Source organism: Argopecten irradians, chromosome 9 (assembly GCF_041381155.1).
Source record: "Argopecten irradians isolate NY chromosome 9, Ai_NY, whole genome shotgun sequence".
In the NCBI taxonomy this organism is placed as follows: Eukaryota; Metazoa; Mollusca; class Bivalvia; order Pectinida; family Pectinidae; genus Argopecten; species Argopecten irradians.
Window position 1 is genome coordinate 33,871,068 of NC_091142.1, and position 16,354 is coordinate 33,887,421.

The 16,354-nt window shown below is 33.5% G+C and overlaps 1 long non-coding RNA gene across 3 annotated transcripts; it reads right to left on the bottom strand.

The window, feature by feature from the left end:
• Window positions 1–1,394: 1,394 nt before the first annotated feature.
• On the bottom strand, window positions 1,395–16,108 carry LOC138332129 (uncharacterized). Of its 3 annotated transcripts, none has more exons than XR_011209777.1 (6): window positions 15,142–16,108; window positions 14,296–14,433; window positions 10,927–11,059; window positions 6,510–7,654; window positions 5,627–5,870; window positions 1,395–1,792 (listed from the first exon to the last, which is right to left on the bottom strand). It is a non-coding gene; the product is annotated as an uncharacterized lncRNA (long non-coding RNA). The 3 variants fall into 3 exon arrangements; XR_011209778.1 differs by having other exon boundaries at window positions 1,395–2,307; XR_011209779.1 differs by lacking the exon at window positions 1,395–1,792 and adding an exon at window positions 3,173–5,019.
• Between the last annotated feature and the right edge of the window lie 246 nt (window positions 16,109–16,354).

A 16,354-nucleotide genomic window follows, 5' to 3' on the forward strand; every position in this document is an offset into this window, starting at 1 on the left:
CCCTAATTGGTTAAAATTAGGATTGTAACTAATTTTCATTTAAGTCTTTTTCTTTTTCGCTCTTTAATCTATATACTTTTAATTCAATATGAACAAGTTCTATCGACATAGAGGAAAACATCATCTTTTTTAGCTGATGAAAATACATGTTTTCCCAATTATTATTTGATTTCTAATAATAGAAAAGAGCATTTCTAGTTTAGCTTTTTATACTGTTAGGGAAAATACAATAATTAAAATGCACTAATTTCAGTATATGAATATGTTAGTTTACATAATTCTATCACTTATTGTTGTTTTATTAGGGTGCCTATGGTCAAGTTTGAATTTAATGTCGCCTGGGACAAATGTCGACTTTTTTGGAAAAAATCTCATTGATTACATTTCAGCATTTGAAAATCTACTTTCCCGGATTTGATTTTTTTTTTTATTTTGAAAAAGTATCTACTTAAAGATTATTCCTATGACTAGTTTTTTTTTTTAGATTATTTAAAAGTGTGGACAAAAATCGATAACATATCAAATAAGTGAAGCGAAAAACCTTAAAAAAAATTTAAATGCTTTGCTTGAAAAACAAATTGTAGTCAGGCTAATTAGTAAATACATTAAAAATGGATATCAAATAAAGAATGAAACCATTTGCATCAGCAAAAATATTTAAAAAAAAAAATCAAAAATATGTTCAAAAGGTGGATGCAAGGGGACCCCTCGACACATACCCAGAATAATGTTAGAAATTATCATTTTAGGCCCTTTATTCCTTTTTAAAAAGGCAAAATAGATAAAAAATCTCACATAAAGGATAAATATACCTAGACATAACACTGCAATAGGTAGTTGAATGAACCCCACCTTTTAAGTGAATAGTCGGGCAACACTACATTAAATTATAAGACATGCTATCAGATTATCTTTTTAGTCTGTAAATGCCTGTGGTCTAAATGCGTCCTTGTATATCAAAACGACAGTCAAGTTCTGCTATGTTGTCCAGTAGAAAACCCCCATGTAAATTAAGCAGTTGTAAAACTAAATTTGCCTATCTCTTTGAAAGCGAGGCTGACTGGAAATGTCAAGACGGACATTGGACTTTTTAGGATTCCTATAATATAGATTAACTTCATCCATAGAGATTGATTTTGACAGGACATTTTTTTCTCTATATACCATAAGAACCAGACTTTAGCCTTAGGCTATTCACTTAAAGAATGACGTATCAATATTACACTGGATCCTTATAAGCAATGTCTTTCAGATACGAATTAAATACTGGGATAAGTAGTTACTCCAACAGTGTAGACAAGATATGTTTGTTCTGCTTCAAAACTTATCCGTACATAATTATTTCATTTCTGAATACATTGTATTTCATTTGAAATAAGAACACAAGACTGATATTCTTTTGAAGACTGTATTATTTTGCTGCCGGACTGGTATTAGTGGACGCGTAAAATGTACATATCTTGAGTCCTAAAATGGCCTTTTGTGAAACCAAGCGAGCCACCCAACCTGAAAAATCCTGCAGTGCAGGTTAGCAGGAGGTGCACCAGCACTCAATGCTTAAGGTTTCTAATACTGGATTTAAGAAGGCTGTGGAATCGAATGACCGAATAAGATACTAAAGTCTTTATTGAACAGTCTTAAAATGAAAAAAACATCCAGTGGCACGTATATACACTGTAACCTCTAAAATTGGACATCTCCGTATCATTAGGTCCAATATATGCTGGTCCTCCATGATCCTACATAAAGACTAGAACGCTGCAACTTATATACACAGAAATCATTCCCAATTCTACAACAGAGAAAACATCATTAGTTCATGCACAAATTATTTATAAACAAAACTGAAATGAATAGGGAGAAGACCTATATGGGAAATGTATCAATAAATTGTTTGAAATTGAACTTGAACACTAGCACATTCATATAAAACAAACATTCTGAAGAAATAATAAAATGTATAGGTCGATTGCATGAACCCTACAAATGCACAAACTGCATGTGTCTAACGCGTACATCTACCAGACTCATTATGATTAAATTATAACAAAACGAAATTTATTGACTGTATATCTAGAACTAAATATAACACCATACATGTACATATCAATCTGGAGTTTGTAGAAATCCAGAAATTTGCCACGTGTCCGAATGTTTAACAACAAGCCTGATTTCTCACGGACGTCAGACCACTGCCATTCTAATCTTACCATGATCGGATAATATATATATCTACCTGTTTTTAAGGATGCTCTGGTGAAAAATGCAATTTTTCCCTACAACTAACTTTATATCTAATATAGATTTCTGGAAATAGAAATTCATATCAAAGTTGAAAATTGAATAAAAAGAATATGATAGTGTGCTTGATTTTGAGCTATTACATTGTATGAATTGGATACTTATATGTTGATTTTGAGCTATTACATTGTATGAATTGGATACTTATATGTTGATTTTGAGCTATTACATTGTATGAATTGGATACTTATATGTTGATTTTGAGCTATTACATTGTATGATTTACTTATATGTTGATTTTGAGCTATACATTGTATGAATTGGATACTATTGTGATTTTGAGCTATATATTTAGCTATTACATTGTATGAATTTACTTATATGTTGATTTGAGCTTTACATTGTATGAATTGGATACTTATATGTTGATTTTGAGCTATTACATTGTATGAATTGGATACTTATATGTTGATTTTGAGCTATTACATTGTATGAATTGGATACTTATATGTTGATTTTGAGCTATTACATTGTATGAATTGGATACTTATTGTTGATTTTGAGCTATTACATTGTATGAATTGGATACTTATATGTTGCGAACTGTGGTGGTGGCATTAAGGACAATTCATTTTATATTGAAATATTATTATGGAAGACTAAGCAAGTTTAATTTTTTGGAACTTAAAAACTTCAAAACAAAAAGACCTCAAATTTATATAATAGCTATTTCCTCTCCACTATATGCAAGGTGACAATTTTCACAGATTCAGGTCTTCACAAAAAAATTGCAGTTCAAAAGAAAACAAATCGCTGTTTCAAAAACAATCATGAAAATACACGGTCAAGATACAAAATTTGTTATTTTTTTCTGTCAGCTTTTCTTGCTAAAAATTAAGAATACTTTTAACTTCATAGAAATGTAAAAATTAAATCCCAATAGGTTATGATTTCACTTGCTTCAAATAGAGACACAAAAATCACAGAAACTCTTTGATTAATGCTGTGACAGGAAACGATTTGTACTTGATAGAATAAGGAAACGAGTAATAAATTGTTGAAATTTTGAAACAACATAATAAGCTTCATGGAATAAGAGACAGTAGATCAACAAAATATTTTGTAATTTATAACATTTAGATTTTGTACAAAATTATTGTGGAGACAGTACCAATTGTACAAAATAGTTGAATTATGAAAGAGACCCAGAGAATATATGTACCACTGAAATTCCTATTACAAATACTGTTCTAGTGAACCTGCCTCAAAATGACCACTCATTGCTCAAATACATTAAACTACCATGATGCTGTCTCCCTCTAAAGAAAAAGATGATTCCTTAAGATGGCAGCTTCATGAAAAGGGAGACAACTCGTATAAATAAAATTTGTTCTTATTTCAAAATAACAGTTACAATTATATATAGTTAACCTCTATAATCTAACTTTGCAAAATTTTGTTCACAATATATAGATTAAATAATGTTATTTAATTTAGGATTAAAGATGTTGACATTTAAGTGTTATTTAGAAATTAAGGAAGATAACTCCTTAATTGAAAATCGTTATCAATGACATGTTATAATCCTTACTTGGTCTTGTGTCAAAATTGCCATCAATTTAATTATTCAAGGATTTTATATTAGCACAATTTTCTTGGAAAATTTCATTTTTGTTTTAAAAACATAATATTCTGGCCTACAAGACAGATGGTCATAATAGCTCAAGCCGGTATTTGTAGAAGAATTAAATTTGAAAATTTAATTCCAATATTTTCAATTAATTTTATTTGTTTTCAATTAACTTACTTTATCTTATTAAACTTAAGATTATTCATTAAATAATACAATTTTGAATTTTTGGTACTATTATTAACTAAAGAATATAAACAATTTTGAATTTATGGGAATTTTACTAACTAAAGAATATAGGAGAGAAGTCCTTTGAGTGAGAATGTGAATTAGTGGTTTTAATGATAGGGTCAGTTCGTACGCGCCTCCCATGTCAGTCCTGTCTAGTCGTTTGCGTCCTGTCATTTGGGAGGTTTTTCGTCAATGTCTGGTAGAGTTAGTATAAGGATTAAAGAACTTTACTTTTCTATATTCTTCATTTGAATACTATAAAGCGAATTTGGAAAACAAATTACACAGAAAAAAGCATGATATCAGATAGTTTGTTTACTCCAATGGCTATCTTTACTAAAAAATAAATTTTGCATAAAATAGATTATGAAGGGCATTTGGAAGGTTATAAGAATTATTTTCAAAATTATACTGGTTAATGCAAGAGCTAAAAATGATCCTACTGTTTCCTCTAGGCTAAAACATAACATTAACAAACATTTCATAATTATTTTAATCTAAAATTCTGAATTATTTGGAAAACACTACGACCAGTGCATGTAGTTCAAAATTTGAAAATAAAAGCAGAGAAAAACTTTAGAATTTTATCTTCTGTAATATTGATATCATTATTTACACGAGAGGCTTGAACCTGGCTGTGGATAGGACATCGATCTTATCAGCCAACCAAACAACTAATATCTTTGAAATGCAGCGATACAGATACTCTGGATCTCTTGTTCCTAACTTGACAAAGTATTAATAAAATTTCAATATAAGGTGAGTTTTTTTTAAAAATAATGGTAAATAGGAATGATTTGACTAAAAAGCTACAAGAAAATACTTTCCTTACCGGTAATTGCCTTATTATCCCTCCATTTGATAAAGGATCTGACAATATCCCATTAGGGTCACGTTCTGGTGACCTTTCGAATTGGCTAATCAAATTTTGAAAATGAATTTAAAGAGACAAAATAGTTTCAAGCTAAATGTGTGCAAATAAATACATATCTACTGAAACAAAATAATTGATGTAGGTGTAGAAAATGAAAAACTAGATATGAAGAAACACAAAAATCAACACCGCCTCAGGAAAACCATTAAGTACACCCTTTACCAAGTGAAGAGGAAATTTAGATCCCTATATAAAAACTGCAGTTTAATTTTACAATATAACATTTCATGGGAGTTTTACAGTAAATGATTACAGAAAAAAGATTTAGAAGATTTTAGAATTGTCTGTGTTATAAATATTTACAATATGTTCTCTGTCTACAATAACTAACCTAATAGATTGTGAATGTATATTACTAACAAAGTTATTTATTCACCAAGTACTTGAACAGTCATTTGTCATTAAAACTACAATCTGACTGAATGTAATATACAAAAGATGTACTTAAAACTACATGTTTAATAACATGCTAACTATTTTTCTCATGATTTTAATTTTGCATATTATGTCTTTATTATATAAACATTATAATAATGAGATGTTGTTATTTTCAGTTTTGAGGAAATACATGTAAAGACTATTATTATTACCTGAATGGAGCTGGTAGTTGTCTCTATTTTGGTGGTTGTCTCAATCCTGGTGGGTGTCACAATCCTGATTGTTGTCACTATCCTGGTGGGTGGCCTTTTCCTGGTGGTTGTCTCTATCCTGGTAGTTGCCTCTATCCTTGTGGGTGTCTCAATCCTGATTTTTGTTGTCACTATCCTGGTTGTTGTCTCAATCCTGGTTGTTGTCTCTATTATGGTGGGTGTCTATCCTGATGGGTGTCTCTATCTTATAAAACAAATAAATCGAAATTTTAATAATTTGGAAAATCATTATTATTACAGTATTAACAAAAGAGCTCACATCTGAAGGTTTGTTAATTCAGGTTCTTGGTAATTAACCAGCCTTATCAAATATAGCAAGGCCATTGGGCCTCTTGAAATTTTCAAAATCTAGCATTTTTCTCCTATCAATGATTGTCCATAGCCATCACAATAATTATAATTCAAAATCAATGATATAGTTAATCTTGTCAAAAGGTTTGTTTTTTAAATATTTCACTAAAACCTTTCCTTCCTCTTTCCAATATTCAAGACCTAATTGCAAATGGAAAATAATTTAACACCATCAATGATTCTTTATTACATTTTGTTGGTTGACCTGAAAGGTTTTTCCAGAAAGAACTGCAGTTTAATTTAAAAATTCAAATACAACTTTTCGTGGCAGTTTTTAGTGAATGAGGTCTGCTTATCACCACAAGCGTCTGTTCTGGTTTTGGGAAAAAAAGATATTTATTTGGATTGCCAGCAAGTGTCACCAAACTAAAACTTAGTCAAGAGCCTCACAGGTCACCAAAAGAGGTCCTTATGCTGGAGCATACTTCATATTTCCTAACCCCTTCCTCCTCCTTAGCAAGATCTGGCCTACCTGACTTTGGTATCAAAGGATTCTTGTTGGCTATTTTTTCTTCCCTCGAGTCTGCATGTGTTCTCTATTGCTACAGGCTTGTCTTCTTCGCTATCTGATAACCATCTTCTCGTTCAGTAGATACTTATCTTATCGATTATGTGTTAATGCAATTTTTGCATATGAATTTTCTGCTTTATTTGGCACTGGAAGCCGACTCATGCCAACTTACCAGCTTTGATTTGTGGACTTTGGTCACAGGTGCCCCATTGGTAATCCAGGCAGGCTTTTTGTGATGACAGTTCCATTTTCTGATTGAAGGATAAAGGTTCTACAGCAATCGCACAGTCAAATCAATGCAGTTGTCCCCAACAGCACAGCACTACCCATTTAAGTTTCAACGTTAACTATAAGTCGGAAAGGTTGCCGATAATTACGGGGACGGATTACTTATTTTCTGTCTTTCCGTCAAGAAAAGCAACCCCGCCCTAAACCGGTACACTCTAGTTTTTGTTTATCCTTTTGGAGTGAAGCATCGCTGTTAGTGACAAAAGCGGTGAAATTACCTGTGATTGTCATAGAACCATTCTTCAATCAAATGAAACGGTCATCAATAAGCCTGTCTGGATTATCGCTGTGACAATGATGATCGAGGTGGGCTTTTTCTGATGGCGGTTCAATTTTTTATTGAAGGGCGAAAGCTCTTCTGTAATCGCACAATCAATTCAATACAGTTGTTACCTACAGTGCAGCACTACCCTTAAAGTGTCCACATGAACTATAAGTCGGAAAGGTTGACGATAATTGCGGGGACAGATTACTCATTTTCTTTCTTTCCGTCTAGAACAGTAATCCCACCCTAAATCGGTACACCCTAGTTCATGTGGACGCTTTCGGAGTGGTACGCCACTGTTGATGACAAAAACAATGAAATTGACTTTGTGATTATCTTTGAACTTCCGTTCTTCAGAAAAATGAACTGCCATCACAGAGCCCGACTGAATTATCATTGTGGCACCTGTGACCAAAGCTTTAGTAACAAGTCAAACATAATGACCAATCTAAGTGGAAAATAAAGAGGCAAAAATGACAACACAACATTTATTCGATGAGAGAATTTCCTACGTCACAACAAGAGGCATCAATAGGTAGGAGGGGTCCCCTGTCTAACAGAAGAAGCAGCAATGTCATCTTTGCTTGAGAGAATACATGTGGCCTTGTGACTTAAAGCGACATCTTAAGACACAAACATTAACATATATATAGTGACAAAGTACATGCTTTGAAGTAGACAGTATTGATAAATTCAACCAGCAGCAGCAACAGCTATAAAACAGTGACAAGAGGCCCATGGGCCTCAACGGTCACCTGAATAAGAATATATAATGAAACAAATTAAAGACATATAAACACTATATGCTGGGCCTTGAAGTTAGTCAGTGATTTATAATTTTTGACTTTTTAGACTAGGAAGAGTATTTGCTTCAATCAAACCTGAGTATTTGCTTCAATCAAACCTGTGAACTTAGAAGTATTTTTTGAAATCTTAATCATTTTGACCCTGTTTGGTCCTGCCCCTCTGGTCCCCCAGGGGGTCATCGAGGAGTGATATGGATGTTAAAATGCTATATCTTAGGCTAATAATTCCAGAATTTTAGAAGATTTTTGAAGTTTTAGCATATTTGACCTAGGGGGTCGGCAAGGACCAATATGGATATGATATTAAAATGCTATCTCAGGCTAATAATTCTTACGAAGTTGGACTCAATGAAAATTGAGCAAAAAATGCTCATTAATGTGTTTTTCCTATATAAACTATAGTAAACTTGACCCCCTCCCCAAGGGGAAACGTGAGACCCCAGGGTCATATAATTTACAAATTTTATAAAACACACTTTAAGACAAAATATCATCTATAAAGTGTATTTGATTCTACCATTTCCAAAATTTTAGAAGAATATTTTTTGAAGTTTTACCCCGCCCAAGGGGTCAGCCTGGACAAATATGGATATGATGTTAAAATGCTATTCCAGGCTAATAATTCTAACCAAGTTTGACTTGTTTCCCATGAAAATTGAGCAAAAAATGCTCATAAATGTGTTTTCCCTATATAAACTATAGTAAATTTGACCCCCTCCCCAGGCGGAAACCTAAGACCCCAGGGTCATATAACTCATAATTTTTGTAAAGGACCTTAAGACCTTTCTATCTATGAAAAGTATTTGATTCTACCATTTCCAGAATTTCAGAAGAAGATTTTTGAAGTTTTAGCCTATTTGACCCCTTTTGACCCCGACCTTAAGACCTTTTTATCTATGAAAAGTATTTGATACTACCATTTCCAGAATTTCAGAAGAAGATTTTTGATGTTTTAGCCTATTTGACCCCTTTTGACCCTGCCCCTAAGGCCCCTGGGGGTCACTAAGACCTTTCTATCTATGAAGAGTATTTGATTCTACCACAACTGTGAGTAGAGAAGATTTTTGAAATTTTACTCAATTTACCCCTTTTGGCCCCTCCCACAGCCCCCTGGGGGGTGGGGACCATATAATTCACAATTTTGATTGGCCTTATGCCTTAGAAGGTTTGTGCAAAATTTCATTGAAATTGCTTCAGCAGTTTTGGAGAAGAAGTCGAAAATGTAAATTGTATACGGACGACACACGACGAGGGACAAAAGGCGATTAGAATAGGTCACTTGAGACTTCGTCTCAGGTGACCTAATAAATTTACACAGCAATATTAGCACCATCCTTTTGTATTTAACCCTCTTACTAAAAAAACATAGATCACATGTTTGAGTATAACTTTATATTACTACAAAAGATGTATCAGAAATACATACATATTCTCAGTAAATATTAATTTTGTTCAAGGATGCACTTTATGGTTTCTTCGACAAAAACCTAGCAAAAAATTATCAAAATTGTCAAAATTTCCCCATTTTCCTTATTTATGTATATTTTAGATGGTAACCATGCATGGTAGCTAAACCTGCAAAATCAGAAAACTTTCATTACAAATAAAGGCCCACTAACTTTCCGAAACGGCTTTTAACTTTTAAAATGGGAATATTTATTTTCATATTTTTTGTTGTCCTATGTTTCCCGCTGTCATTCTAATTACCTCATGTTAGTTGCCTGTCACTCCGCCAGAAGGCAAATCAGCGAAATGAATCTTCACTGTTAACATAGATAACGAAAGGAATCTTGCATTTTTTTTGGCTTTGTAACCTCATCTTAGGCCATCAATATACATTTTCTGATGTTATTGTTGTTATTAAGAATATTAAATTTTTTGTTTCGGAAAGGTAGTGGGCCTTTAAATCATAGATGTACTACATAGTTTGAATACAACAATTTAAAAGACATGTTCTTAATAACAGTTTTGTAAAACCGACAGATTTGGGGGCCAAACAGGGCCCAAACCATACATAGTCATTTGTTAGAAGTCAATTGTCGATGGCTGGACACTGGACACCGGGGTATCACATAAGCTCAGCTTGGTCCTTCGGAAAACCATCTGCAGAAGTCTATTACTAGTAGCGATTTAAAGGGGTTACCAATCGCCTCACCTCTCCCCTTCGCCAAGGATGTTGAAGGCCAATTTTGGTTAAAGAGGACTTGATGTGTATGTCATTGTAAAGTCGAAACTGGTCAAACTAGCATTTCTAGTACATGCTACTAGTAAAGATAACATGTACCGAATCCACTGATATGTACAATATTTTTGTTTATTTTGCAGAAATTTACAAACAACACAACGATCTTCGAGTAAACAGTATACAGTTGTTTTATGCCTTATCAGTCAACAGTCAAAACTCTTTTTCCCCCCGAGGGGTTGGTCCCAACACCGAGGGGGAAATAGTTTTGACTGTTGGCTGATAAGGCACAAAACAAATGTTTTGTTACCTGATCCACAATCTTAAACTAATCACACCTTCTGGCGAGAAAGACTTTTGTTGAAAGAATACCTGGGTCCAGCTCACCAGTGTTTATGATTTCAACAATTGAGTATGACTATGATAAGAACGAAGCACATACAAATGTTCCTTACTAGTCAACAGTTTCTGAGGATTTGTATATTTGTAACAATTTTCAAACAGTCAAAATTGTTTTATTTACATTTCTATAGAGACTCAAGTAACAATAATATCTAAGGTTAAGCCTGATTGCATATAATTTTTTTTATAGACTTGGTTATATTCAAGTATACCTAAGAAGGGATATATAGGCATACAAAATATCACTAGCTTAAACAGGGTAATAAACCTTAATGGACAAAAGAACATTTGGACATACTGGACCACAGATATAAGGCCATTTGAACAGTTCACCATCTAATGATGGTGGGCAAAAATGCACATGAGCAATAAAACTGCAGTTTAATTTTACAATTCAAATTCAAACTTTTCATTTGAGTTTAGTAGTAAATGTACCTGAATGGAATTGCAGCTGCTGATCACTCGGTCACTTTCCAGAAATGTCTTCCATCTGATGGTTGTCACTATCCTGATGATATCCAGATGGTTGTGGCTATCCTGATGGATCAAAAACGTCCAGATGCTGGAGCTGTTATTCGGGTTAAAATAGTGATATCATCAGTATGGTTGAAAACATATGATATAATAAACAAGATCGAGGCCCAATTAGGCCCTGTATTGCTCATCTGGGTTTTTTTTTAAGTCCATGTAATACACAAATGTATAAAAACAAGGACATAGTCATTCAGATCCCCTGCCAATGGAAATATCAAAGCTGAAGTACGTTTGATTGTGGAGACTTATGTATATGAAAAAAAAACAGGAAAAAGGAAGTTGAGCTTAAATAAATATGGAGTATAATTCAAGTAGAGCGGGGCTGCAATTGTTGAATCAGGTATACAGCCTTGACATTTATATTTACGATGGCCGACAAGAGCCTGGCAAAAAGATATGAAAAAACTGTAACGCTTTTTATCATGGTACAGTTTTTTCACATGTTTGTGTACCATGAATGGTACAAAAACATATGAAAGCATGGTACACAAAGATGTGAAAGCAGTATTTATGTGAGCAGTCACTTTTATATCTTTCTGTAACAAAACAGCGGCCGAAAACAGCCATGGTACAGAAACATGTAAAAGGCGAGAGACTCAAAGGTTACCGAGTTTGACAAATGACTTCCCGATAAAGTTGTCAACAGTTAGATTGTATACAGCTTCACGGGAAAATACCATAATAACAATTTAACAAAAACTTTAATGTTGGAAACCATGTTTCATTTATTTATATATATATTAGGAATGCCCACATCTTACAGGTTTTATTTAACAATCGTAGGCCCTAAGTTACACCCGAAAAATAGCAATATAGCTTTGTTTCTGTTTGTCCTCAGATGTGCTTAACTATATTTTACGCTTGTTGTGACGCCCTAATCAAACCGCTGCTATTCGGGGTCAGCTTTGGTCATGGTGTTTGATAACAACATCTCAATGCTCCTTTCACATCTTTGTGTACCACAGTTTCACGTGTTTTTGTACCACTGATGGAAATGTGCAAAGTAACATTTACCATTTACCATGATATTTTTAGCAATGTTTCCATGGTAACGGAAAAAGTGTAAAAAATGAAAACCTAAAAATAGCAAAAGGTACTACTAGACCATAAAAAGAATGTGTCTATGAAGTTTCGTGGAAATATCTCTGCTGGTTTTAGAGTTATGCTCCGGAAATGAACCTGCTACAAAAATATGATATTTTCAGCAATGTTTCTATGGTTACAGAAAAAAGCACAAAAAGTGAAAACCTAAAAATATCAAAAGGCACTTCTAGACCATAAGAACAATGTGTCTATGAAGTTTCATGGAAATATCTCTGCTGGTTTTAGAGTTGTGCTCCGGAAACGATTCTTACACAAAAATCTGCCATTTTCAGCAATGTTTCCATGGTTACAGAAAAAAGTACAAAAAGTGAAAACCTTAAAATAGCAAAAGACACTTAGACCATAAGACTAATGTGCCTATGGAGTTCTGTGCATATATCTCAACCGGTTTTCCAGTTATGCTGTGGAAATGAACCTGGTAAAAACATATGATATTTTCAGCAATGTTTCCATGGTTACGGAAAAAGTGCAAAAAATGAAAACCTAAAAATAGCAAAAGGCACTACTAGACCATAAGAGCAATGTGTCTATGAAGTTTCATGGAAATATCTCTGCTGGTTTTAGAGTTGTGCTCTGGAAACGATTCTTACACAAAAATCTGCCATTTTCAGCAATGTTTCCATGGTTACAGAAAAAAATACAAAAAGTGAAAACCTAAAAATAGCCAAAGGCACTACTAGACCATAAGACCAATGTGTCTATGAAGTTTCGTGAAAATATCTCTTCTGGTTTTAGAGTTATGCTCCGGAAACGAACCTAGTACAAAAATATGATATTTTCAGCAGTGTTTCCATGGTTACGGAAAAAATGCAAAAAATGAAAACCTAAAAATAGCAAAAGGCACTACTAGACCATAAGACCAATGTGTGTATGAAGTTTCATGGAAATATCTCCACTGGTTTTAGAGTTATGCTCCGGAAACCATTCGTACGGACGGACGGACGGAACCCATTTGTATATCCCCCGCCAACTTCGTTGGGCGGGGGATAAAAAATTGACGCCATAATTTGTTTAACATTGAATCTTCACCATATAAAGATACTATCAAGAACATATGAATTATTTAACACTAAGAAGTTGCAGCCCAACCATTTGTACAAGTATCCCATAAGGATACGACCAGCTGTTATGAAGAAGTCATTTTAGTGAGCTTATAAAACCATCCAACGCATTGTCTATTTTTATAGTCAATGTTCTATTAAAATGTTAAAATGTATATCTTTTTATTTCCCTCAAATACTTTACTTAAACCTATCTTTCTTCTTCCAAAATTTCAGACCTAAATGATTTGAATATTTGATATATTTTGAAAATGAATATTTTTCTTAGGGCTAAAAGGAATTCTCGATTTTACCACAACTCTTCCAGTTGTCATAGTAGAGAATTGAAACAATTCTGAAACGATAATTTAAATATCAAAATAAAATTTGTACCTAGACTTTTGACTTTTACTTATAACTGTAGTACATATAGGTAGTGTACTACACGAAAATGTAAACAACTGAAATAAACTTTAAGATCAGAGGAAGATAACTCATATTCTCGATCCCCACTCGACATTTTTGGAATTTCTATAAAAAAATATCCAGAACTGAATATTTAAGCAAAGCAATGTTCCAGAACTGACTCAATACTATAGATATATAACTTAGTAAACAAAACAATATCATAAAGAAATGATTATAACATATTTAATTATGTCATATATATCTGATATAACACAGAGAAATTATGGTGCAACTAATGAAATATGAATTTTCTGAATGAGCCGATTCCAAAATTACAAATGTATACCAACTGATGTAAAAAAAGGTACGTTATTAACCTCTAAAGGATTCCAAGGTCAGATAAGATCAAATCTAGAGCAAAATTTGAACCGAAAAAGCTGGTCAGAACTAAAAAAAAACGTGCCTAGCTATTACAAAGGAAAAGATTTTGGAAAATAAAATAAAACTTATCTTACACTAGTCAATTACATGATCTGGCAGTAAAAGCATTACACAAATGCTTCTAAATCAGTCCCTTCACCCAAGACCTACAGACAGTGCAAGGGAGATAACTCCAAATTTCACTCGACTACTCACTTGAAAAAATTAATACCACTGATAATGAAACCAAAGAAGTATATAAGAGTAATATATATATATAAAGACAAATTATACTCACAAATTAATACTCAGGTCATTTATGGAAAGGCAACTCTGTCTAGTGTTTTCATGAAATGAGTTAACTTCCCTTGGCGGTGTCTCCAAGTTGGGAATAGGCTGTTAAAACTTGTCGGCCCAAAAGATACAATTTTCACAGCTGAAATAGAAGAAATGAATGATTAAATGACTAAAATGAATAAGTGAAAGTAGCTGATTAATGATCACAAAAAACAAAGTGTTTTATATAGATTTATTAGGTTTTATGGTCATTAAAGCTGTGGGAACCCAGAGTACCCCAATAAAAACCACCGACCTACAGCTTGAAACTATAATCTATTCCTGACCGATCTTAAACACTAAAGATTGAAAAAGAAGACTGTACTGGATGTCTTACAGAACCAAACAACACTACCCATTTGATCACCATATAAATAAAATATCTTAGATACAGATAAATAGAATAGTAATTATGAGAAATAGATAAATACAGGGAAAGAGATAATGCCTAAAGCCTAATACATAATGTATTAGGTTTGAATAACTCCTAATCACTGTGTATCACATGGATTCAGAGAAGTTTATTAATATCATTGAAATACACATCCTATTCTTAGTCAGCAGACTTCTTGAAACCCATACCCCCTCCTCCTCTGCCAGGACCCCTAGCCCCTGTGCCATAATTGTGACAAACACATCTTCTTTATTTATCACTTTCTAGGATATTGGTTCATGTGCTTAGCTATATATATGTGTAATGTGAACTTTTTGACCAAAATCCCCCAAATTTACATTGTCTTTATCAAGACAGGAAGGCCTCCGTATTAAAAATAACTACCAAATGTATGTATAAGTACATGCAAAATACCTTCAGCATTCGATTTCCAGTCAAAAATATGCAGATTGGGTTCAGGCAAATGGTGTCCAGGGACGCAGAATGAAGAAAACATCATATCCGGTTGTCATCCTATAGAGACCGCAGAACCAAATGATTTCCCATAGATGACAATGTTAACGTTTGCCACTGTCCAGGTTAAATGGAGTTTTCAAGTCTAGTCACCCATCATTAATTTTTGATGAAGCTCTACTAATCACACTATCAAGGAATGTCTGCTCTCGGGTGTCACTGTCCTGATGGTTGTCACTATCTTCATGGTATCCTGAAAATATGCAAATATTTGAAATAACTATGACATCTTGACACATGGTCTTTTTTTTTATTTACAAATTTTTTTTTTTTTTTTTTTTATTTACAAACATTTTTTTTTTTTTTTTTTTTTTTTTTTTTTTTTTTTTTTTTTTTTTTTTTTTTTTTTTTTTTTTTTTTTTTTTTTTTTTTTTTTTTGTTTTTTTTTTTTTTTTTTTTTTTTTGTTTTTTTTTTTTTTTTCATAAAATCATTTTAATACCCCAGAACATTTGAAGGCTGCCAAGGTTGGGGCCTTGGGGTCAGCCTTTTAAATATAAACAGATGTCCCCTCGCAGGGGGGCTTTCATTCAACGCACAATGCTTTCTTTCTCTTTCTTTCTTTCACTCTCTTTCTTTCTCTCTTTCTCTCTCTCTCTCTCTTTCTCTTTCTCTCCCTTTCTTTCTCTTTCTTTCACTATCTCTCTCTTTCTCTCTCTTTCTTTCTCTCTCTCTCTCTCTATCTCTCCCTCTTTCTCTCTCTTTCTTCCTTTCTTTCTTTCTTCATGTATTGAAATACATGTGGTACTTTTATACTCCCTTCCATTCCTTTTTTTTACATATAATTTAATTCTACAATGTCTCTTCCTGTCGTCCAAGATTTAGATGGCTCTGGGTGGGAGTGGAATTACCAGTGGCGATAGGGGGGGAGGGGGGGGGGAGGGGGGGGGGGGGAGGGGGGGGGGGGGGAGGGGGAGGGGGAGGGGGAAGGGGGGAGGGGGGAGTAGAATGGCAATTGGAAAATATTTACTATAATTTACATGATAATTTATTAGGTTGACCCCAATGGTCAGGATAAAGATCATGCTTTATCCGTTGTTTGTCTTGGGAGGGGGGGGGGGGGGGGGGGGGAGGTGGTGGGGAGGCGGTAGAAGGGCTAATGGAAAATATTTACTA